This window comes from Opisthocomus hoazin, chromosome 11 (genome assembly GCF_030867145.1).
Source record: "Opisthocomus hoazin isolate bOpiHoa1 chromosome 11, bOpiHoa1.hap1, whole genome shotgun sequence".
NCBI lineage: Eukaryota > Metazoa > Chordata > Aves > Opisthocomiformes > Opisthocomidae > Opisthocomus > Opisthocomus hoazin.
In genome coordinates this window covers 9,583,591-9,608,360 of record NC_134424.1, presented here as the reverse complement: position 1 = coordinate 9,608,360, position 24,770 = coordinate 9,583,591, and the positions used below count along the sequence as shown (strand labels likewise).

Below are 24,770 nucleotides of genomic sequence, written 5' to 3'. Positions count from 1 at the left end.
TCTTTTTTTTTTTTTACTGATTTATGAAGTATTTCATAATGAATTCCAGTCTTTTGAACTTGTCACTAATTTTATACTACATCTAGCACCAGAAATCTCAATCAAAATACTGCTGGTACCTACAACGTAACCTTCTCCCCCCTCCAGCCAGACACTCCTAACTGTGAGGAGGGAGCAAACATAACTTATCTAACCCATCTAGGATATTTATTCAGTCCATCACCCATATGTACAGCAAATATGTCAGCTACAAAGTTTAAGTTTAGCCACAGAGATGTTTCAGTGTTTCACTCCTGAGAAAAGGCTGACAACTGTAGCTTGCTCTGAGAAAATCAGACATTGCTTTTTTATGAAGATACGCAAAACTAGATTCTCCTAATGAAGCACTAGCAAGCAGACAACACTTGATAATGCTTTTACTCCGTGATTTTCTATAATTGCTAAACCAAAGGCTAATCATAGACACCCGTGACAGCTAATGGGTCTGTATTAGTTAAGCTAGTCAGACAGGATTTAACCTTCATTTCTGTTCAGGTGATGTCCACAAGTCAATAAAGGAGAGAATTAGCTGCAGAGTATCCAAGCAATACAACACAATTCAGGGATGAGAGCTACTTAATAGCGCTTAAAAAAAAAAAAAAAAAAAAAGGAAATAAATCCTCTTCAGTTTCTTCTAAGTGCACTTTGCCTGTATGTTATACCTACAAAAAGCTTAGCAGCAGATAAGGGTTTGGGCATTTAAGACTGCCCAGCATGCTGACCAACACTATTTCTGTGCTTCCATACTCCCACCTATTTGTCTGTACTGATTGATTCCAGCCTTCCACGTGGAGGCCTTAAGCTCTCTGGATCAGAGAATTTTTTTCCCTGTAGGTCCACAAGGCAGCTCTCAAAGTGGGTTCTGGTTTGCAGCTTACTTACTCAGTGCTACAGTAATTCAATTTATGAGAATATCGCTTGTCAGACATATGATATCTAACATGTGAAAAATTAAAATACATTCAGAAATTCAAATATTTGTAAAGCTCTACCATTGTGTGGAGATGAGCTTAGACCAAGTTGAATACACACAATAGGTGCTTGAAAACTGAAATTGTTCATTTTTTTTTTTTAAATCCTTATGCACAAGCCTTAAAGAGGCAGCTGCTAATAAAAGTCACTTAAGAGCAGCTTCTGCCAGAGCAGGCTTTAGCATGGATACTTTATTTCACAGCTACTGCCACAATTTGGTGACATTAAAAAAACCAACTATAATACACAGTCAAGTGACAAAATCATAAAGAACGCAGCAAGTAATTTTTGTAATATTAGAAGTTTTTAGCAAGCTGTGTGAGGTTTTTTTAAACAGTGTCTCATGCAGTTGAATTCCAGCCTACTGGTAAATGGGACTCACTGGGGTAACAAAGTGTGCTGAGTCTACGGAAGGAGAAAAATGCCAAGAGGATGTATAAACACATTGGATGTAATTTACATTCTGCTGAATTTAGTGCCTGCCAAGTATAGGATGCTGCTTGAAATGTTGTGTTTATCAGACATCTGGGTAAAATTTAGGAAAGCTGGGTGATACAGAAATTTCAAAATCATTTGGAAGAATCTCATAATAGTTTACTGTCATGCTTCAAGATAGGTCTTTTTATAACACAATTACTATATAGTCACTATGAAACCATCCTAAAATTCTGATTCTTGAAGATAACAAAAAAACTTGTGGAATTGAGGGTTTAGGGAATATCAAAAAGATGAGAATATCAGAACACTTAAGCTTTGGAAGACAGTCTGTGTCCAGAATCTTTACACCTAAGACTTACAGAGGTCTGCGGGACAAAAATCATAAAATGTTTTCTGCTTTAACAGTTTTTCCAGTATTACCTTTTTCCCCAGCTTTATTAAAAAAAAAATCTTTCACAGGAAGATCAGGAAAATTGTTGAAGACAAATTCGGGAGTTGTTGCAATATTTAACAGTGCATTGTTTAAGGTACTCAGCTTGTACTGAACAGTGCATAAATACTGAACAAGAATGCAGCAAATTTGCAAAATCTGTCACCACCAATTAGGACAGTGAACTGGTCTGATCCTTGCCTTGGTTATGGCACAGCTATTTTATATATTCATCTAAAATTCTTGCATTTCAGAAGTATCTGTAATGAAAAGCCAACAACACAAAAAAGCCCACTGAATTTATAGTATTCATTTGTGAGAATGGTGTACAGCTTGGCCTGTGAAAACAATCTACTTTTCTCTTGTTTATAAGTAAGGCCGAGCTTAGCTTGCACTTCCCAGGACTATTATTTTCCTAATAGACAGGATACCAAACCACAGCATTTATGAGGAGACCGTACTTGGGGAAGAACATACTTGTATCCCCAGATTTGCTGCAAGCCCAATAGCCAGGGAACACAGTAAACAAAAGAAAAGAAAACAAAAACCATTAAAGATTCATCACCTTGAGACATATCCATGCCCCATTTTCTTATCTACCCCCAGTTTTTGTGAAACTCCTGGAATTCCATTCACTCTGTAAAATAGTTCCTGGACCCATTCTCTTGCCATCTTTTATACCTTTTGTGCAAAAAGACAAAACGCACCACCACAAAAAAACCCACCCGAACCAAAAATACATCCCTGAGCACATGCAGTCAATGCAGGAAACAGCTTCCCACCCCTAGCTCTGTAGGCTGCACTTTGAACCTATAGGTCCCAGGAGTCCTGCTGAGTCTAGCATAGCAAGATAAATAAGTACCTGCTGTACCTCAGCTAGCAGAGAGAAACATGAATTGTAAAACAAGACTAATGCTCAGAATCCTGGTCAAATAAGACAAAAACTTCCAGTCACTTTCTCCTGTACTTAGGATGGTTTCCAGTAAGTCCAGAGCCACATATTAAAAACACCTGAAAGTGCTGATGGCTTGCATTCACCAGTAGAGAAACTTGAGATTAGAATCAGCTAAAAGGAATCAGGCTAAGCCCAACAAAACCTTTATGTTTCAACAAATTTTTGCCCAAAGGCTACAACTGAAGTGTCCAGTTAGTAACTTTGAGTTGATAACCTCACAGACATATAGCTTATATCAGCATATGGTCTCACATCCACTACTCTAACCCCATTCCTGGAACTACCTAATGGATTTTGGCTTTCATGCATTTCTTTTTTTCCTGAATAAACCTTTCTTCAGCTAAAAGCATGTCTTGGCTACACCGGAGATTTCAGATTGTATTTTGTTACGCACTATAAAGAACCAAATACACTTTTGGCCTGTATGTAAAATATAAGGCTGTACAGAGGCCCCAAGGTCTCAAATACACTGATCAGCCAGGTCCCTCCCAGAGCAGGCTGCTGCCGCCCCAAGGGTTTTCCATTTCCCCTGGGAATAAGCCATATTATTTCTTCAGGAAAGAAGCATCTAGAGATATCCATTATATTTTTCACGCTTATCTGGGGAGGTCTTTCTCTCTGGTTATGAGAATTATTCCAAGCAATGCTTCTGTTAACTTCAAAGTAGCCCTGATTTGTGCAAAAGGAACGCAATAAGAAAATGACATCTGAGGTTCTGAAGGTTAGGCAGAAAATATGAACAAAGGGAAAAGTTCTTTCACCAGTAGCTCTCTGCAGCTTTCCTTCAGGACCGTTGTTACCACCTATGTTCATCCGCCCAAGGAGCCTGAGGCAGTGACCTGCTGGCAGCCATACAAAGAATGTTCCTCCATCCTAGAAGCTACTTCACCCAACTCAACTAGTCAATATTGGTTATTGACAGGTGAATATGCAGCCTAGATACCATTTTCTACTTCAGCTTGTGAATTGTCAGTATTTCAGAACAAATATTAGTAGAGGTTATCAAAAGCCTGCTTCATTACTGGAAATAGACTAAAACTTTTCAAGGGATAAACTATCCTTTTTTTATAAATATTCACAGCAAGAGAGGACGATGACAAAAAAAGTACTGATAAACCAAATACACGACAGTTATCTTCCAGGTACCATATCCACCACATATATATTTTTAAATGCTGTACATGCAATATTATGTTACAAACCATAGTGGCACTACAGAGGCAGTTAGGTACAAATCACAAATAAAATCAAGGTTTGTAACTGCATCAATACAAGACTTGCTCCAGTAGAGCTCACGGTAACCTGTATGCAAAGGAGAAGTTTCTAACAGATTAGACAGATTAATATCTGTATGTGCATTAAAAATCTGTAACATTAGTTAAGCATTTATGAGCTTAATAACAGGTCCATGCTTTGAGTTTGGATTATCCATAAAGCAAACCCCATGCAATATAAACATTACCAAAAAAGCAGCCAATGTAAAATTCACATTTTGTCTTTCTGCCAGATGATAAAAATGATTCCCTGCATGGAAATTAGATTCTTCAAAACTACCACACTGAATCATTTAATTTGTCTAAGTACTCCTAATGCAGTTGCACACTGCAATGAGCATTTGAATTTTAGATTAAGCAAATGAAGGGCAAGGTATTTCTTCATACACACAGTTAGAAAGACTACTTAATAGCAGGATGCCTCACAGCTTACAGAGACAGACAATAACGCAGTGCAATTTCATTTAGTGATCAGGAGGATGGATGTATCTTTTACCAATATTGGTTTTACTTAAATATTTAAATTGCATCCCTTTTACATCCCTCCTATATTTAACAGTGTCGCACAGCCAATGCATGGAACTAACCTTGTGTAGGATAACTACAATTTCTACTTTGACTCACTGCCATTCAAATTTTCACCACCTTACTGTCATTCTAACTTTTAAAGGTCTGTTTAAATTTCTTTTGCTGATTAGTTGGGGCAGGCCTTCCATCTGTAAAATCAAAGTTTGATCACAGCGTTCAGAGAGAAGTTAAGCGATCTTCAAGTCTCTTAACAGTCTTAAACTATCGTATATTTACTAAGCCTAAGCAGCTCAGGCATGGCTGAAACAATTCTACCTGTACCTTGTGTTATATTTAAAAAAAAATAATAGAAGAGCAGAAGAAAAGTCTAGAAAAAAGGTTTCTAAATTCTATCAAAAAGCACTTATTAATAATCTGAGTTCCTGTTACCCTTTGTTGACAACAATTAAAAATAAAATACCCCATTAATGCTACTGATCACAGATCATATGCAGGCACTCGTCTCTGACCTGGAAACATAACATGAAAAGAAGTAGTGCCACCTTCAGTACTTCATCTAATTAAGTGAATGTTTTCACTAAACTAATCTCTGCAGAGTACTCTACCTCCTTCTGGAGAAAGAGAGATCACCGATTAGATTCAAGTGGCCAGAAATATTTTGTCAGCAAAAGAAAATAAATTGAAAACATCAGACAGATGAAAGGGCGGTATGCAGGGGAGAACAATTTCTAATATGAGGAACTGAGTAGAATAACTTAAAATCCATTTGACGTCTTCTTTCCCCAATCCCATCCCCACTATCAATTGCTCTGTTTCATGGGGTTTTAATGTATATTGGTCACTTTCACGTTGCCGTAAGCAGAATCTTATTAATTTTAAGCAAAGAACTCAGTCCTGGGTTAATTACCTACAGCCTGGCAGGTCTGTAAGCACGTTGCGATCCTCGCATAGTAACATGCACTCTTGTGTTCAGTAATGCCAACCTGATCATTAGGGACATGGGGGGGGGGGGCACTGACAGTTCTCCACAGGCATCAGAAGCATGCATGTGGTTATTACAGAGATGCAACTCTACAATCCTGCAGAGCACACCAGAATAGCTCTAATCCATGAAAAGAATGAGAAACAGCTAAACAGAGATTAAACATCTGCACACTATCCGAGTGCACTTTGTCCCAGGTACAGTTACATATCTTGGAAAAGACTCAGTAGATAGGCTAGGCTAGCAGCACATATTTTAGTACTAAATCTTTCAGAAGTGGTCTGATTGTTCAAACGACTGCTTCTTGTCCTACTGCACTATTTAAGAACTGCACAGGCAGTTAGCAGCTCACCTGACTTCCCCAACAACTGAACACAGAACAGTTTATTGGCACCACCAATACTAAATGGGAAGAGATTTTTAAGAATCTGCACTGCACCTGAAGAGCCCAAACCCTCTAATACAGGGTTTCAAGTCTACTACCAGTCAGCTTCAGTCAGAGAAAACTGAACTTACATTCGCTAGCTAGCACTATAAGACAAGCTGTCACTTTGTCAAATGATTTCTTATTAAACCTGACTGCAAGCATAAAGAATTAACATAAATTACTAGAACAATTAGAATGCATCCTTGTTGTCTTCTAATTAGATTATTCCTTGTACTGGTAATTATATCAGACAAGAAAAGAATAATAGCTTCAGATGTTTAAAATCATCTGTAGACTACATGAGCAGAAAATGATCAATAATGCTAATCTACTGGAACACAAATTCCCAGAAAGAGATATTTTATCATGAGTGATTCTTTAAACAATTAGTGTTATTTCTCAAGATCCATGTTACTCTCACTCATGCTTAAAAAAAACACAAACACAAGGGAATAGACACTGAAATAATCAACAAAAGTACTGAATGATAACTGTAATTGGAGGCTTTCTACGTAAAGGGCACAGTACCATTTTTTCCCACTGACCACAAAACCAAAAGTGAGAGCTGTCATTACATTATCTTTATACAGACAAAGGGAAGAAGCAACTGGTGCAGAACACCCCTCTTCCCCCATACTTCCAACACCAGAGATGTTGCGAAACACTCGATTACTTGTAATATCTAAGAAGAGTTAATAGTGTATCTTTTAAATTATTTTCTCAGTGGAAACGCATCAGCTGAAACAGAAAACTGTTCATCCACAGGCTTTTCTTTACCATTGCCAAACTCTGAACTTTGGTAGCACTCTGCATTGACTATGTCAATCAAAGGTGCCCTGAACTTTAAGAATCATTAAATACTTTACAGCTAGGAAAAAAACAACAGGAAGGAAAGTGGGGGAGGATGCAAAAACAAAGCATGAAAACCAGCAAAAATATGAGAAAAAAGATGAATAAAGGGTCCAACATCAGAGAATAAAAAGATACCATCAGGTTTCTCCACATTAATAGAAGTAACCCTACAGTTGAAGGACATCTCAGAGCATAAAGGCAGAGGAGTATCAACTTCTTATTACACCCCGGTCCTTCCTTTTCCTGTCAACATCAACCATGTACACAAACTGTACTGTCACTGCTGGTTGGCTAATTTAACATCACAAACTGCAAAGCAGGTTAAGCACACCATTATCAGCATGGTACTTCAGAAACAGGTGACACGTGAAATATTACATCTGCTACACTCCATCCTTCAAGCCATTCCATTTGCTCCAAGAGATTCTGATGAGGAAAATAATCCAAATCTTTAATACTTTTTCCACTATAAAGATCCTACTTTTTTTTCTGTAATTCTGCAAAATCTTTAGGGAGGTTTTTGTTGGTTACAGTCCCACTTTCACATTTTACCCACTTCACTATTAGGCTTGGGTGAGAGGAAGGGAAAGGCAAATCGATTTGTAGCACTTCTACCTTAAAGAAGTCTCTGTACATTACTGAATCTGGACCCTTTAAAAAGTCATCAGCCCAGTAAATACCATAATAGCCAATAAGAAATCACTCATGAGAAGAACCTAAGGTTTAATGAGGGCACAATAATCTTCTAATAAAATTCAGATCATGTAAAATAAAGAATGGGATATAACATTGGGCCACGGAAAAGCAAACTAGCAGCCAAAAACCTAATGAAGCAAACTAGAGGAATACCAGAATTAAAACTGGAATTTAGAAGAGAAGGAAAAAGTTTACTGAACTTAGGTAAGTCACATAAGCTTAAAAATAAAAATAAAGCTCAGGAAGAGATTGGAGAAAGAAGTGAACAGATGCAAGTAATTACTAAGCATTTCTGTGAAATTCAACTGGGGTTGATTTCATTACACCTCTGTATAGGACTCTAGAATTTATGTTAGAGGATAACACAATACAACAGAATGGTCTGCAACCCCTCTTGAAACTTCTGCTTCATCTAAACTGAAGATACAGCCTGTAGACCATTTGAACACTACAGTGTGTTCTGTTAGGTTTTTTTAAAATCATGCATTTTAGGAAGAGCTTTTTTTCAGAAGATTAAAGAATTCTGGTTTATTTCCTGTGAGCAGTGTTTTGTACCTTTATTAATGGGAATTCAATTTACACTGATTGACAATACCTAGACAGACATCTTCCCCAGCAGAATCTGGGGTCAATATACTTAATTCTCATTCTTTGTTCCTATACATGTATTTTAGGATCTTCTACAGAGTTTTGCAAATCTCAGACCTGTCACCACAGAGTTGTACTTTTTCAGTTAAGACAATCAAGTGGACCAAAGGCAAGAGCTTTTTGAGCAGCTTGAAGAATATTTAGCCCTTTTCTAACCCAAGACAAAAAGCTTTATGGAAATTATTCATACCATACACTCCCTTCTTGGTCTTCCTTTTGGAGAGTTCATATGTCAAGATAAATTCAGTTAGAATTTTTTTTTTTTCAGATAACCCCAGAAATTAAAAAAAAACAAGTAATTTCCACATCACAACCTCTACACAAATCACACTCATCTTTCACCCAGAAGAGCATCTGGAGAACTGCCTGAAGTAATAAAACAGCACCCAGATGAAATATCCTTCATCATGCTCTGCTAAAACGGAAGTCTGGGCCAAAACTTTAATCTTCTATGGTTTCCCAACAGAGAGAAAGGCTTAATCCTTAGACCTTAAAAGATGGACATACAATCTATCTGGGATAAACCTGAATTAATCTGAAAGCTTCAGCTGGCACTCAGCTGTTCATTTATAAAACTTTCATACTTAAATCTGAGGAATAATGTATGCAAGTGATAAATGCAGCACAAAACCCTCAGGCTTCCCTTTCTCATAACACAAGGCTCTGAAGTCTGGATAACAGACCTTCTAGTGGGAAGGAGGCACAACATACAAGACATAGCCCTACATGAACACATACTTATACACAGCATTTCCTTCCCCACTGTGGGATTAACCACTGGATTTACACAACTTGTAGGTGCAGAGTTTAAGATGCTCCCTTCCCTCCAGGGCCACAGGGCATATAGGACCTGATTACTAATAATAAAAGTAGAAAGGCAAGATCTCATCTATCCTCAAGTCTCAAAAGTTGAAAATATTGTTATTTTTGTGGCAGAGGAACTAAGGAAAGCTCAGATCAGAAAATGGTCCCTAAAACAGTGTGTTATCATAAAAGAAAAATTATTTTATATTAACAACAAAAAAAAAGCCCTCAACAGGCCTCATTATCATTTCACCAAAGAAGATCTGGAAAGAAATATGCAGTAGTTTTTTCAGTGCTCACTCTGGAACAACTGCAGCTGTTAAATTCAAGTAGAAAATTCAGCCTTTCACATTCTTTACTTTCAAGGATACCTCAGACAAGCAGAGGCCTGACTTATCTATTGATAGCTCAGCCAGCTTCCCTAAATGGACTGCAAATAATTTTCTGAAAGCTTTGTAAAAGTCTAGGTATTTTTCAATGCAGTAAAAAGACAACAATCTTGAATTTCTTTTCCATCAGACATTTCCACATCAGTGAAACTGTGCTGCAGTAGGCAAATAGGAGATGATACAGTACAGGTGATTGAACATATCTTCAGTAAAGAAGATATCGAGAATAAGTTTTTCTAAGATTCGAACTAAGTCTAAAGTTCTTTTATCTTCTTGGGAGTTTAGACTTTATTTAGGGTGTGTTGAAGTATTTTGAGGGGGCTAGAAGGACAGGGCTGGAAAGGAGAAAAGGGAGTGAGATGCCTTTCAGAATGAAACAACAAGAAAAAAATCATCACAGCTAATTGCATCCTAAGCATTTAACAGAGACATGGAATTAAAGACATAAATAAGCTGCAAAGAGTTACTTACCATTTAGAAAATAGACCTAAATCTAATCCTAATAGACTCTTCCCAGCCTACTAACAGGAAAGCACCCTACAGTGAGCCAACACGGTTAATTGCTCATGAAGAGTTCACATTTTATGAATCCAGTGGATTTGTAACTGAAGCAAACAACATTATTACAAACAGGAATTTACATCTGCAAAAAAGGATTTACAACAGTTCACTCAACTGTAGGAAAGATCTAAGTCTTGTACCAGTTAAGAACAAAACCACAAACAACATCAATGAATCGAAGGTATAGAATTTCACAACTAAGCGAGCCCACAAAGACACAAGTATACACAAAGGAAGGGAAGAAATACGTGAAACCAAACAAAAAAATAGCTTTAGTCCACATACAAAGTCAGCATTGCTTCCAGAGCCAAGGAGCACCATGACTGGTTCTTTTGAAAGAATGTGTTGTTCTTATCTCCACCATCTAACCAAGAAGTACAGGAATTTCCAGTTTGAGTACAAGTTGCAGTAAAATGAAATTCATCTGACAAAGAAATTTATGTTTTTAAAGATTACCCAAGGTACTTGGAAATTCTTGCCACATCACCTATTTCCCATTGTTTTTGTGCAAAGTTCCCCATTGAATACTCACCCATAGGAGTATAGAGGTGTAATTTGGTGACAAAAGTAGGAAAGAATTTTTTTGCAAGATTTTCATTAGGAATTGGTTTTAAGTATTGTAAGTTTAGAACATCAGTATATTCCTGTAATGTTCCTGTTTGTTAACAAAGCGCAGATGCCGATATGTTACCATTTGGTTTGTTCATACATTATTTATAAAATAGCTTTAAAACTCTTACAATAAAAGCTACAACCAATAATCTCAATGAAGCAGCTGTCATCAGCAGTCAGCAGGAAGTCTGAGAAAACAGGCAGTAGCATCGAATCTTTTAAAACTCTCTTCTACCACCTTCCACAATTATCTTAAATATAAATTATAGTCTCCCCAGCGACTGCTCCAAGGCATGCTGTTTTCTTTTTCTCTTTTTCTTTTTTCTCCTTTTCATTTACTTAATACCAAAATGAAATATAAAGATACAGTTTTTCCAAAAATGGGGAGGGGAAAAAAAACCACAAAAAACTTCATGCTTTTCTTCAAGAACATCCCTGGAGAGGTTTGCTTCCTGAACTGTCCCTCTCACAGAACAAAGTTTGAATTATACTACAGATAACTATGAGGTTTGAAATTGCTTAGAAATAAATGAATTGTCAAAAAAACGAACTTTATTTTGTTTAGTTTACATTTCACATAAAATTCCTTTCTGGACATTATTCAGCAAGCATCACTTTATCATCTAGTCACTACATTGAGACTCGTGTTACCTAAGTTCAGTACTTTGTTCTGTCACAGACTTGAAGACTAGTTCTCAACACATTACTTGATCTTTCTGTGGCTCTTATGAGGGCCAGTTCATTGATGCCTGTGGAGCTTGCAGATGTCAAGAGTAGGAAAGAAGGAAAAAAGGTAAACCCAGGGATGTCCTTTGTTCACTAGTTCCTGAGGACATTCCAGCAGCTTGCAAACTCTGAACATTATTGCAGTCCACATAAACAATTTCTATTTTTCAGAATGCTGTAACATAAAAAATACAAATTTACATTGACGCCTGCAACCCTAGAGGTTTTTAAAAATAAGGCTTGTATGCACACTTGAGAACTTACAGGACTTCAAACATAAAAAAGTTCAAAATAACCTCCTCCCTCCACAAATACCAATGTACAAATAAACAATCTAAGAAATATGTATCTGTGTTATTATTTGTGACATCAAAGACAAGTACAAACCCATAAAAACATTTAAATAGTTTTTCAGCTACTGAAATGGAAATGGTTTTATTCCAATGCACCACAAGCTGAATTTTAATACTTCACCACAGTAATCTAAGATAAGTTTTACAAAACAAAAAAAGTAATCCCTCAATTACACAGGTTATTCAAAAAAGATTTGCTGGTGTTTGTTGTGTAGGTCATGGACAAAATAAAAGCACAAATTTAAACTGAATCCAACTTCCTCATGCATGTTTTAGCTGGTCATTGCTGAGAATCAATGTCATAAATTGTAAGCTTCTTGTATTTGTAAAAGTACATAAACAAACAAGTAACAACACTGAAAAATAATCTCATATTATGCACATTATATCATGCATTTCTTAAAAAGAGTATCCATTGCATGTATAAAGTGTCAAGGACTCACATGAAGGCTGCTATAATTTTTCTTTTAATCCTTACAGCAACAATAGTTGGAGTTTACATGCAGCAAAAAGGACCAGTGAGCAAAAAACAGTATTATCACCTACCAAGCAAGACAATATTTGCACACAGAAAAGGCATTTTCACTACCTATCTGTGTCACTTCTTTTGGAAACAGATTCAGCAATGTCCAGTGTAAGGTCCCATTAAATTGGCACTTCGAGCATCTGGACTGGAAGTTAATACCTAGTTATATTCTTGCCATATGAAAACATGTAGCCAAAGAGAAGAGCAGGTCCATTTACCTTGCTGTACAAGATAAGCTTGAGAACAAGCTTTCCTTTTAATAAATATCTCATACAGAGACAAATCTGTCACACCAAAACTAACTAAATAAAGAGGAGACTTTCCAAAGCTAAATTAAGGGTCAAGGCAACTATCTGATTTTGACAGTCTTTATAGATAAAAATAACCGACAGCCACTGAAAACAGGATTTAGCTTTCAGGATCCTTTACAAATATATGTTCCCCTCTCAACCCAGAAGTGTCGTAGTTTCCCACCAGTTACCACATCCATCCTCTGCACATAGACCAGAATTTCCTGGATTACTTCTCAATGCACGGAATGGATTGTATCTGCAGCTCCTCACACCCTTTCCCTCCCCATCAGCCAAAGCCACCACTCTTCCTCACAACCGGCAGCAGCAGTCACCCTTCCGAGCTATGCTATCTTCATCTGATTATTTCTGCACCATGCATCCCCCAGCAATCCCGCTCTGGCAGCAGGGAGTGGATACGTCTCACCAGCTCTGCACACAGGCAGCTCAGAACTGGCGACACTTACTCACTAGGTCCTTACTCTGGGTCTCACTTGTAACGTGCTTATTCCTTTGTAGTGTGGCCTATCACCTCCCCCCCCCCCCCCCGAAACAAGAAGTTTCCTACATTACAAACCAAAGATCAATACATGACAAACTACCAAAATATTTCAGAAGTCTATGATGTCTGTGAGCAAGAGAATGAAAACAAGAACACTGAAAGTTTCTTCCTAGGGCAGACATCCTGTAAAGGACTGAGCTCCTTCACCAATAGCACAGTGTATGAAAGGGGTCATTTACAAACAAAAAGAAATCGGGTTGCTGGCAAAGCCATGGTGAGACACATTAAACACGGCTCATATTAATTAAAATACAGAAGAAAAATCTGTAATTTACTCAAGACTCCTAGCTAGTTTTAGATGAAAATGACATCCTGTGGGTAGCAAGTCAGCATGATCCGGTATTACACATTTTCAAACTATTTAAAGAACCTTTTTACTGCTGTTATTTGTAGTTTGAAAAATAATTTACAAAGAAATAAGTATTTGAAAGCATGATACTTAGCCAAAGAAAGCTTAAAGCTTGGCAGTAACTCTGAACTGCTTGCACATCCACCACCTCTGTCATCCCAAAGATGAGCAAAAGGAGAGATCACGTGACAAGCAAAGATGAGATGGGAGATGCCCATCCTGGGCAAGAGGGAGAGGAAGCAAGGGGAACTGGATTAAACTACTTCTCTTCTTCCCCACCCCCTCCCCACCACCACCTCCCACCCCGGAATTGCTACGGAAGTGCAGGTTAAAGTAACAGCTGTTCATTAGTAACTGGATTCTGTACAAGATACTGCAAACAATTCAAATTTCCTGATTTTTTTTTTTTTAATACAGAACCTTTACTGTTATCATAAATAACACAACAGTGTTTTTAGCAACACTGCTAAAGCACCACCTTACTCTCAGGCTAAAGATACTTCGCACCAACATTGAATAAAGGGGAAACATAGATCTTGCAGTTCACATATGCAAACTAGTGAACTAGGAGAACAGGTAGGTAAGAAGTGGTAGCTGCTTTTAAGTCTTTGACCTGAACTGGCTCTCTGAAGCAAACGGGAGGTCAGGAAATCAGCTCAGAATCTCTCCTGAAGGAGGTCTGAAGGGCCTTTCTTAGGAAGGAGCCCAAATCCATCCCACAACTGAAAGAAACCAAAACCACTTATAACAGCTGAAGCTATTCAGACACAAGTGCAAAACTAAAGAATAAAACTAGAACATCATTATTTTAATCTCTGTGAAAAAAAGAAAAAAAAAAATCACACAGTAATTCATTTTTTTTTACATGTTTATGTATTTTTCAACTGTTCTGCTTGTTCAACATGACTACTCTACCTTCTGTGGGAATAACACAGCAAGTAAAAGTGCTTGTACCATAATGCTAGACACTTCTAATTCTTGCCAGTCTGGTTCTCCATTAATCTTCACCTACACCCTATGCATCAGCAACTGTAAATTAACAGATTTCACAGAAATCTGACAATCACATCTTTGAAGTGTTTTCATGTCATGCAAGCTTAAACCAATGTCAAATTAGCTTTTCCAAAAAGCAAAAATAATCTGTGAACCTGTGCAAGCGTTAACAGTGGTGAGGTTGGAAAGAAAAATGTTGATTTTGTCTTAGTTGTTCTGCTGACCTCTGCTAAGCAACTGGTATTTTGCAACAAGATCTGGAAAAATAAGGATCAGACACTAAAAAAACAGTACACGACATCTTCAGGCGAGATGAATCTTACCTCAATCTTAGAACACATCATGCACGAAATCATAGCAAGAACTTTGGAAGCCTGTGTGTGCCAGTTGCCCTAGATCCCTATGACACCTAGAACGTTATACAGTATGCTACATCATTAAATACACAAATGTCTACGCCATATATCTGAATTTTTGCACACTAAAAGCAGTGTGCTCAAATAATTTGATAAAAGTATATGCCTGATAATTCTCTAAATCTAATCCACTTGCTATGCATTCCTAAAACAAGCACGAAACCTTCAATAAAGGAAAGCCAGCTTTCCAAGTTTTCCATTGAAGTTGTTAAGAAGGAAACATGCTATTATTAAGATGAGACAAACAGGTTTTACCCATTTGGCATGGAAGCATCCACTCCCTTAAAACACTGACAGTGCTACGCCATCTATGCCATTTACTGTAGTCTGCTGTCAAGATCTTCGGCAAACCTCATTACCTCTTCTGGCAGTTCCGCTACTGTACTGAAAGCTCATCTGAACAGCACATAACATCTTGTTCTGCAGTACGGCCGGGTAATGTAAGGCCAACACTACAGCCTTCACTCTGTTTCTTTCCTTTTATTAGCATCTCTCTCAGTCCAGATGTTTCAAAGATAATTATTACATCACGGTTTTCAAGTGGATAGTTAAGCACCTATACAAACAGGATTTTTACAAATAATGTTATGAGTCCATGGCTGGGATGCTTAAGCCAGCCTGATAGTCACAGCTGAAGTGACTTGGAGATTATGTAGTTGCTCTCTCCCTTTTTTCTTGGAACACAACAGCAGAAGGTCTTAGTACTCCTCCAGCTTTTGAAGATCCTGGCAAAGACAGGATCTTGACCTCCAGAACCTTGGAGTAAATGCAAAATTATCCTAATATATTTTCATAACTTCCCATAAATTCCAATAACTTTTTGCATAATTCACAATCTACAATAGGCATAAATGTATTATTATAGGAACAAGACATACAAGCTTGGCAGAGCCAAGCTGAGTAAGAATTAAATAGCCAATATTTCACACAAGTTAGATTAATTTCAAAAATCTTTCAAAAAAATCTTTTTCCACCTTTTCAGAAACAACTGTACATGGAAGGAGAAAGCTTTTAAATACCTTCTCAAAATTCATTAAATTAGACCAATGCTGAGTATTTCTAAATATTTATTAACCTTTGTGGCCAAAGTATTTTTTCTCAGCTACCCTCTTTTACCTTAAATGTTTTTCTTCATTTGTTAAAGCCACGATACAAGCATTACTAGGCTTAGAAGTCTAGCTTAAGAACTGATAATTGATTTAAACCTCAGTTTCAGTCAGAATTCAAAGTTAATGTTCAGACAAGTCATATAATCTATATATACATAAGACAAGGTCAGCACTGCCCAACTATATGAGCCATGTGTGAGAGCAGGTGCAACCACTGACCAGACTTTTAAGCACAGAGATCATTTTTACGAGGAAAATTGTCTTTTCACAAACAGCACACTTGACAGGTAACGGATAGAATAAACTGTAGCAGCAACAGAACAGTTCTTGGCTGCATTTATCCTAAGGGTGCTACTACAGCAAACTTTCCCTTACCCAGACCCACCAAGAGAATTGTAAACAATTTAAGAGTTTTGCAAATTGAAATATGTTAACTAGTGATATAGTATTAACTTGCTCCTATCAATAAAAGCCACAGAATAGATAGGTACATATTAATGATGTAAATCCGTGTTACAGGATAGTAATTCCTAAGGAGAACACTTCTGCCAACGCAAGAACTTTCAGTGGTGTAGCTGCATTCAGAAGAATCAAAGAAAGCATTTTCCTAATATAAAAATGCTCTCATCAGAAAAGCAGAAGTAGTAAAAATGTGCATTTCAATACAGTGGAAGTAGTGCCCCCATTTAAAAAGACGCTTCAAGTTTCTCAAGGTAGTTGTTTATTTGTAATACAAAACACTACCACTTTGTGTTTGTTATGTCATGTGTCACTTGTCTTTCTGAAAGAACCTGTGCTGTCAATATAAATATGTTTTATTGCTCAGTAAATATTCGTTACACATGCCATTATGTCTATGTTCCGTTATTTCTCTGGTATACTTGCCACTTCTTATCTTTTCCTAATAGTGATATGTATTTAAATTCATGAAAAAAATAATCCCGTAAGTGGCCACCTCGCCTAGGCAGCCTTTTCAGCAACAAATAGCATTTCTCTTATTCAAGAATAAATAAATTATTCACAAAACAAATTATGTCTACACTGGACTTGCTATTTAGTTTCTTTGGAAAATGACTCACAGGTTCGTTTTATTTTGAAGGATGATAAAAGTTCTTAGCCCAGGGCCTGGCGATGAAAATCAGCCAAAAACTCTTAACCTGGAATCACTTACACGCCTTTACCCAAAGCACTGAAATCGATTTACCAAATAGGATTTTAACATATCTGCAGCCACAGGCAGAGTCTAGAAGTTACTTCCATCCATTATAAAAAAAACAAACCTCCAAGCCAGCAATCTTATGTGATATATAAAACCACTGCATTAAAATTCTAAGGTGCATCTCTCTTAGGCCTTTAGAATACTGCTGATCTCTGAGCTTCGGATAGCTTGTCTCCTGCACACATCTTACATTGTTTCAGATGGCAGAAACAGTTTGAATTCCTTTAAATACAGGTCTGCTTTTCAAATCCCTGTGGTGACCTTGTTCAAGCTGATGCTGCAAATTTAGAACTGAAAACCAGTTCTGAAACCATCACACCAGTGCCTCATGTTTCCTCTTTAGTCTAGGGGAATCTTACTTTGCGTGGAAAAACAGCAGTGGTAGATACATCTCTCATACACAGGAATGATACGTTTACGATTGAAAACACCAAAAATGAGGGTTTCACAAAAACATCAGCCTAAAAAGCATTCCCCACATCCCTTCAGGAAGATAAAGAGACCATCTAAAAAAAAAAAAAAAAAGCTTCTAATAGCTTCTGCTTATTCTATTGTAGAACAGGACAAGACAAAACAGTATAAAATTGTTCTACAGACTAACATATTTTTCAATACTATTCAAAAGTTACCTGTGTCATGAAAGCTTGAATAGAACCATGTTAGATGGGCTTGTTAGTATAAAATTCAAAGTTTATTACTAAGATTTTTAACATCTTTAGTTCTTTTGAAGCACCACTTCGTCATTCTTTTTTCAACCCACACCCCCAAACAATAAAACTCATCAAATCCCTACTGATAGCCTCTTGAGAGGAGCTTATTTTCAAAATAAATTTATCTGGAAGTCAATCTTTACTTAGTATAAATAAAACTAGTTTAAGTAACACTGCCTTCTTGTTTATCTTCAAAACACCATAGGTCTATCACTGCTGCCAGTGACATTCCCATTTCCCATGTTAATATTACGTCAAAGTGAAGAGAACCTCTTTCAGAGAGATTCTGATTAAGGTGTTCTAAGAGGCCACTACAAAAGGCAAGAATAAGCCATTTCTACAGTTTTTAAGAATGTTTCAGATCAGTACACAGTTATAAGTGACCAGATTTCAGGAGATTATTTGTATTTATATGTTAAAGTTTGTCAAGGCTTTTGTCTTGCTTGATAAACACTTACTGTCTGTAAAGCAGATGCCTGTAAAAGCTATATGTACTTACATTTTCTGATCCTGCCTTTGGGCTTGTTTAAGTACAGAAGTCTTGAAAAAAATGAGTATTTTCTTCCTGTTAAGAAGAGTAGTCATATTAACCACTCCCCACCCCCCCACACCCCATGTCTGTAATTCTACGCAAAGCAAGCCAAGTAGAAAGAGTGACAAAGAGAAAAGGAACTATTCCTCCAAGCAAATGCTTTAATGAAGTAGAAAAAGGCATAAACATCTCTGGATGCCTCATGTGCAACACGGGAAGTCACATGAAGAAAAAAGTACAAGGAACTTGAAAGCTTAGTAAGGTATTCTGTGTCCTGTCAGAAAATGGTTGCTACATAAAAGGAAACGCTATTGCCCTAAAGGGAAACCTGCATTTTCTCTGCTGCTTTTTGTTTTCCATCATGCTTTCCTGCTAGAGTGGCACCTTCCAGCAAGGCAGAATGTCAACAGGCTTGAACGTATGGAGAACAAGCATACAAGAACAACAACAAATGTGTCCAGGCTGTCAGATGGAGTGTGTACATAGCTTCTGCCAATTAATTCTAACCAATCTGGTCCACATGTTGTAAACTTCTGCTTAAAGGCTAATAAACCCTAATTACCAATTAAAAACATCTACTCCATTTTAACTGCTACTAGACTCTTCAGATCAAGAAAGACACTAAGAATCGCAGAAATCACCTTCTCACAATAAATCAAGATTCCTTACGTCTTAGACAACAGGCCACTCAAAATATTCCAAACTGAACTTAATATAAAGGTGGGGAAAAACAAGCAACAGATGTGCTCCTGAGAATATAAACTGAAGAAGACAGGAACAGGTACAACTGCAGCAAACATTCATACCAATAGTGGATTAAGTAACAGAACATTGAAATTAATGGAACAACATATCTAGCCTGAATGCCAGATATTGAGACATTGCTCAATAGTGAAATGGTATAATTTCAGGTACAACTGCAAGTTTAAGAAGAAATGAGAGCAAGAGCATGCACCTTGTACTTCTTCCTGAGACAGGTTAACTTCAAAACTTAAAAGCAGCAACGTAAGACATTCTCTTTCCAGTTAAACAACTTGAAGGTCTCCCTTTCTCCCATTCACTGAAGCCCGCCAGATTCTTTCTGAACAGCACAGAGATAGTTCACATTCCGTATCTGAGGATGACACACAGTATATGGCATGTTTTTCTGAACAGCCTTTTTTTCTGTCCAATCTTTTTCAAGAAAAAAGCTCTGCTAAGTTTTTTAGTTGCTGGACCAACAGGTAACACAGAGATGAAATTTCTAGTTGAGGTAAGAAGCTGAAGAAGAGAAAGTTATGAGAGAAGCTTTAATTGGATGTAATTTTCATTTTATCACATTGCTGGCACATTTAATGATACAACTACTTGTATGGAACGAAGTGATTTGCCCGTGCAAACCCTGTGAAGTTCAACAAGTCCCAGTGCAAGATCCTGCACGTGGGTCAGGGCAATCACAAGCACAAATACAGGCTGGGCAGAGAATGGATTCAGAGCAGCACTGAGGATAAGGACTTCGGGGTGCTGGCTGACAAGAAGCTCAGCACAAACTGGTAATGTGCACTTGCAGCCCAGTAGGCCAACCATAACCTGGGATGCATCCCCAGCAGCGTGGGCAGCAGGGCAAACGAGGGGATTTCTGCCCCTCTGCTCTACTCTGCTGAGACCTCACTGAGAGCCCTGCGTCCAGCTCCGGAGCCCTCAGCACAGGACAGACATGGACCTGTTGGAGCAGGGCCAGGAGGCCACAAAAGTGGACCGAGGGCTGGAACAACTCTGCTGTGAGGAAAAGCTCAGAGAATTGGGGCTGTTCATCTTGCAGAAGAGACGGCTTTGGGTAGACCTTAGAGCAGCCTTCCAGTACCTGAAGGGGCCTACAAGAAAGCTGGAGAGGGCCTTTTTACATGGGCATAGAATGACAGGACAGAAGGTAATGGTTTTAAACTAAAAGAGGGTAAATTTAAGGTAGACATACAAAAAAAAACTCTTTACTGTGAGGGTGGTGAGGCACTGGCACAGGTTAACCAAAGAAGTTGTGGCTGCCACCTCCCTGGCAGTGATCAAGGCCACGCTGGACGGGGCTTTGAGCAGCCTGGTCTAGTGGAAGGTGTCCTTGCCAATGGCAGAGGGGTTGGAATGCGTAAAATCACTGGAAATGAGTTTTGGCAGATTTTTCAAGTTAGCCAGTGAAATGAGAATAATTCATAGCAATGGTTTCTGGTCTTGCAAGTTTGTTTCTCTGGTTGTCAGCCAGCTCTGCAAATCCCATAAGAAAACTCCCTGCAACCTGTTAATATCTGCATTCTATTAGTATTAGATCTGTTAATATTCTTATTTCAGTGCAAGCAGGCAAAATTAACAACTGAACTGGCAAATTAGGTTGCACTCAATCACTTTTCTGCTATTTAGCTCAGACTATGATACATAGGGGAACAGATTTATCTGTACAAATTAACAGGTAACCTTTGTTACACATTCCTTTATGTAGTTATGGTATTGACAATAAGCAAGTCTCCAAATTCCATCTGAAGAATCAAGGACAAAAGGTAACAGGCATAAGCCGTAGCGTGAAAGATTCCAATCACGTAAGGAAAAACTATTCAAAGAGAAAAATAAGTACCGCAACAGGTAGCCCAGAGTGGCTGTAGAATTTCCCTTCCTTGGAGATTTTCAGAGTTAAACTGGAAAAGGTCCAGAGCAACCTGCTTTAGTTTTAGCTTTGAGCAGGCAGTTGGTTTAGAGACTTCCGCTGTCCCATGATTGCATGAAATAACAGCAGGTTCTGCTTGACAACCACAGACTCTGGAAAGCCACTGTATCATAACTATGGCACTCATAATTAGACTAAAATGGTTGTAGTAGTAGGAGTTCAACAGACAAAGAAATGTGGATAGCGAAGAAGACTGTGAACAAAAATAACGTAGTAACATAAAAGGTCTAGTTAGAAACGGCTACCGAAAGAGACAATCATTCAAAAATGCAAGGAAAGAACTTGAGCAACAGCAGAAAGCCCAAAATGCTTAGGATGTAAAAGAGCAAGAAACAACAAAGCTATAAATGCATCTAACTGGAAATTAATATAAAGGATTGAAAAATTTGAGTCTGACACAAGGAGAAAAGGAAAATCAGCAAAGGAATAAAGAGTAATGATATGAAAACAGTGGGTGAGGCAGCTGCGCTGGCATCACGGCAACAGCAAAGGAGGTTAAAGCTTTTATCACACAGTGCAAGATTAGGAAGGTCTTAGGATCTTCAGCATGGCCACAAGAGAGACACAGAGGAGTTACTATCAGTTCATCTTTTCCTGAATAGCACTGGTGCAACTGAACTAACTGTATCTGAAAGAAAAAGAAGTCAGCTGATGAAAACAATATGCTTGAAACTATTTGACTATAATGATCAAAGTATGATAGAAACAACTGAACGGCAGTTTTGAAAAGAAAAAATAATCTATATTTGATCTAGCTCAGGCTTCCTTTGTGTCAGCACTTTAAATAACACAGCAAAGGTGCTGACAATAGCTCTGTTACCATTACTGTGAAAGCTACTAAAACTAAATAAGGTTTCAAAGACTGCTTATATTTAACTGATGGCTGGAATTCCAAATCTAAAAACAAGACTCTGCCCACCATATTCCAATTTTCAGCGTATTTGGCCTATGTAGAAACAAAGCAAACTAAATGGAAAAGCAGTTATTCTTCATGTGAGAGAAGGAAAAACCGACCAGCGATTCCCAATCTTGCCAAGTCTCTAATTCAAAATTCTTTTCAGAATGTTCCCTATTTACTATCAATGCAATTAAACTGCAGCTATTAAGACCTCAAGCACTCCATCTTTTTCATAAATACTGAAGTTCCCTTAGTACGTTACGGTGCAATCTATATTACCACAATTGTTATAAAAGCAGGTAGCTGCTGAAAGAAACGTTCAAGACAAAATTGTTGTTAAAGTGTTTACAAAACAGCCAGCATAAGACTTATTTATTCTCATAATCAGAGAGAAAACAGTAATAGTAAATAGAATACCCAGCAGACTAAAAACACCGAATTGTGTTAATAACACTTGCGTGCAATTAACTCTTGCAGCCTTCTCTACAGAACTTCTTTCTTTTCTACTTAGCCTTACTTGTACTCACTGTAGTGGAAATTTGACTCCCACTACTCCTGCTGAACTATTGACATAGTCCAGAGGGCCTGAGAATAGTCCCACAAGTCTAGATCTCAGCTCAAAGCATGAGAAACAACTGGTACAAGAATTGGAATACACAGTATCCTCAGCATAACATTTCTGTACATGCATCACCAGCCAGAGTACCTGCCCTCGTGAATAAACCCCAGTGCCACCCATTTCCACAGCTTCTGCTGTCACTTGTCCCACAGGGTACATTCGTAACACATTCTCTGCATCATAGTCAGCGACGCTGGACTGTACTCACAATAAAAGCCTTTTCCTAACCCTACACGCTTTACTACCCCTTAAGGAAAGAACAGTGCCATGACCATCACTAAACAGCCACTTGCAAATTTCACGATTCACTACAAAGAAACTGGCACTTTAGGTGCTATTAAGCAGCAACTTCTAAATTTTGCTTTTCCTCAGGAATCAAAAAGCACAGAGAAGCACTGTTTGGTAGCAACATGTACATTTAATCCTCTGGTGTAAGAAAATAATCTCTGATTGCACTACATCATTCATACAATGTGTCAAGTACCTGTTTTATTATGCCTGAAGGTATACTAGAGTTTCTTTTCTTATACAGAGAAAAATTTACAAGTTGTTGCTTAATGTTACCTTTTGGTATTCCCTTGTAAAGGGCTGAGAAATTTACACAATAACACCAACACTTTCATTCTGCTATGCAAGGCAAAACAACTTAAAGTTTACCCACAGGTCTCATAGCATAGTGCATGATTTTGTCCAATCCTGTAAGGTCATTTTCCCTTCCAGAACACTTCAGTATGTTTTTCTTTCTTTTGAATGTTTAATCTGACATTTTATGCTTTCTGTTGATGCAATAAAGAGCATAAGTACTAGGAACACTGGTATTTCCATTCAGTGTAATTAATCAAAATTCAGATTGGGGGCATATAAAAATTAAAAAGAAAAGCAGTGTTACTAAACACAGTAACGTTACCGCTCCTAAACCCCCTGAAGAACAACAATTGGGTAAAATTGGCACAACCACCAAATGGAGATACTTTCTCTAAACAAAGACGTGTTAATTTTTAAAATGCCAAGTAAGATATTGTAGTATCTCAGTAAAACACAGGCAGTTAAACCGTCATAAAATAAAAAGCGTAAACCTCCACTGTCTTTCAATACCAAAGAAAGGCAGGCAGAGTAACAGCCAAACCCTAATGACAGATGAACTTTTAACCAAGAAATAAGGTACACTTTCAGCTGCTTTGCCTGTTTGAAGAAACTCCTAAGAAATACATGCTTATTAACCCAAAGCAAGTCTATAAGTCAGGAAAATCCTACCTAGCAGTTACATGAATGGTATACTAAAGGCACCAAAATTTTTTCTCTTAACCACGAGCAGATTATAACTGACAGTGCAAGAGATTAAAGGCCATTTTATTACTTCTCAGTGCCACTCTGTCCTTACAATGCTGTAATTATAACTGGTCAAGTAGATCTTTAATTTGCACACCTCTTCCAAATACTGATTATCTGTGTTTTGTAGACATCTGCAAATACATACATCAAAGCTGCTGACTTTCACAGAATGTTAACCAGGGTCCATTGTTCTTACATCCTTTTAGAGTTCAAACCCAATGCCTTAGGGCTACAAAACAAGTCCACTCAGTAATTTTCTTACAAGTTATTCATGTAGAAACTATAATGTTCTGTTCTCCCCAGAAGCTTATAGTACCTCACATGGATAATAGCATTTGAAAAGATTAAGCATGAAATAAAGGAAATATTGAAAAAATTCAAAGTTCATCAAAATTCATCACTCAGGTAAATGGAAAAAATCCATTATTTCTTAAAGAATAGGTAGGAATACATGAGGAGGAGGCGGGGAAAAACACTAAAAACCACTAAAACAAAACAAAAAAACCCAATGCAAGGTTCAAAGAATAAATGCATGTAAGCACTGTGCAAGCATATAGTCCTCTGCACGGGCCACTGGCACTTACAAAGCACTTTTAAAAAAATATTGCATAAAAATACTTATGTATGGTAGAAAAATCTTACATTCAGGAACTCAGTTTATTACTTGTAAATAGTAATGAATACTTTGAATAAATACAGACTAAGGTAAATGGAAGAACGTCTCAATTAGCCAACAGAAGAACTGAATACAAAGCAACGTTAATGAACGTCAAACCAGGTGTTTAAGCCTTTGAGTTATACAAACTGACCTCAGACACAAACAGTATGCCAGAAAGTACT

The 24,770-nt window shown here is 37.6% G+C and overlaps 1 protein-coding gene across 9 annotated transcripts in view; it reads right to left on the bottom strand.

The window, feature by feature from the left end:
• Nucleotides 1–24,770, bottom strand: part of FHIT (fragile histidine triad diadenosine triphosphatase) — a 631,319-nt gene that overhangs the window by 500,966 nt on the left and 105,583 nt on the right. Inside the window, exon 1 of one of the 9 annotated variants that reach the window (XM_075432965.1) lies at nucleotides 18,360–18,377. The exons of the other annotated variants lie outside the window; for them this stretch is intronic. The gene's annotated coding sequence lies outside the window, so the exon portion shown is untranslated. Of the gene's footprint in view, nucleotides 1–18,359; nucleotides 18,378–24,770 lie in introns of those variants that run through there. 9 annotated transcript variants of the gene reach the window in all.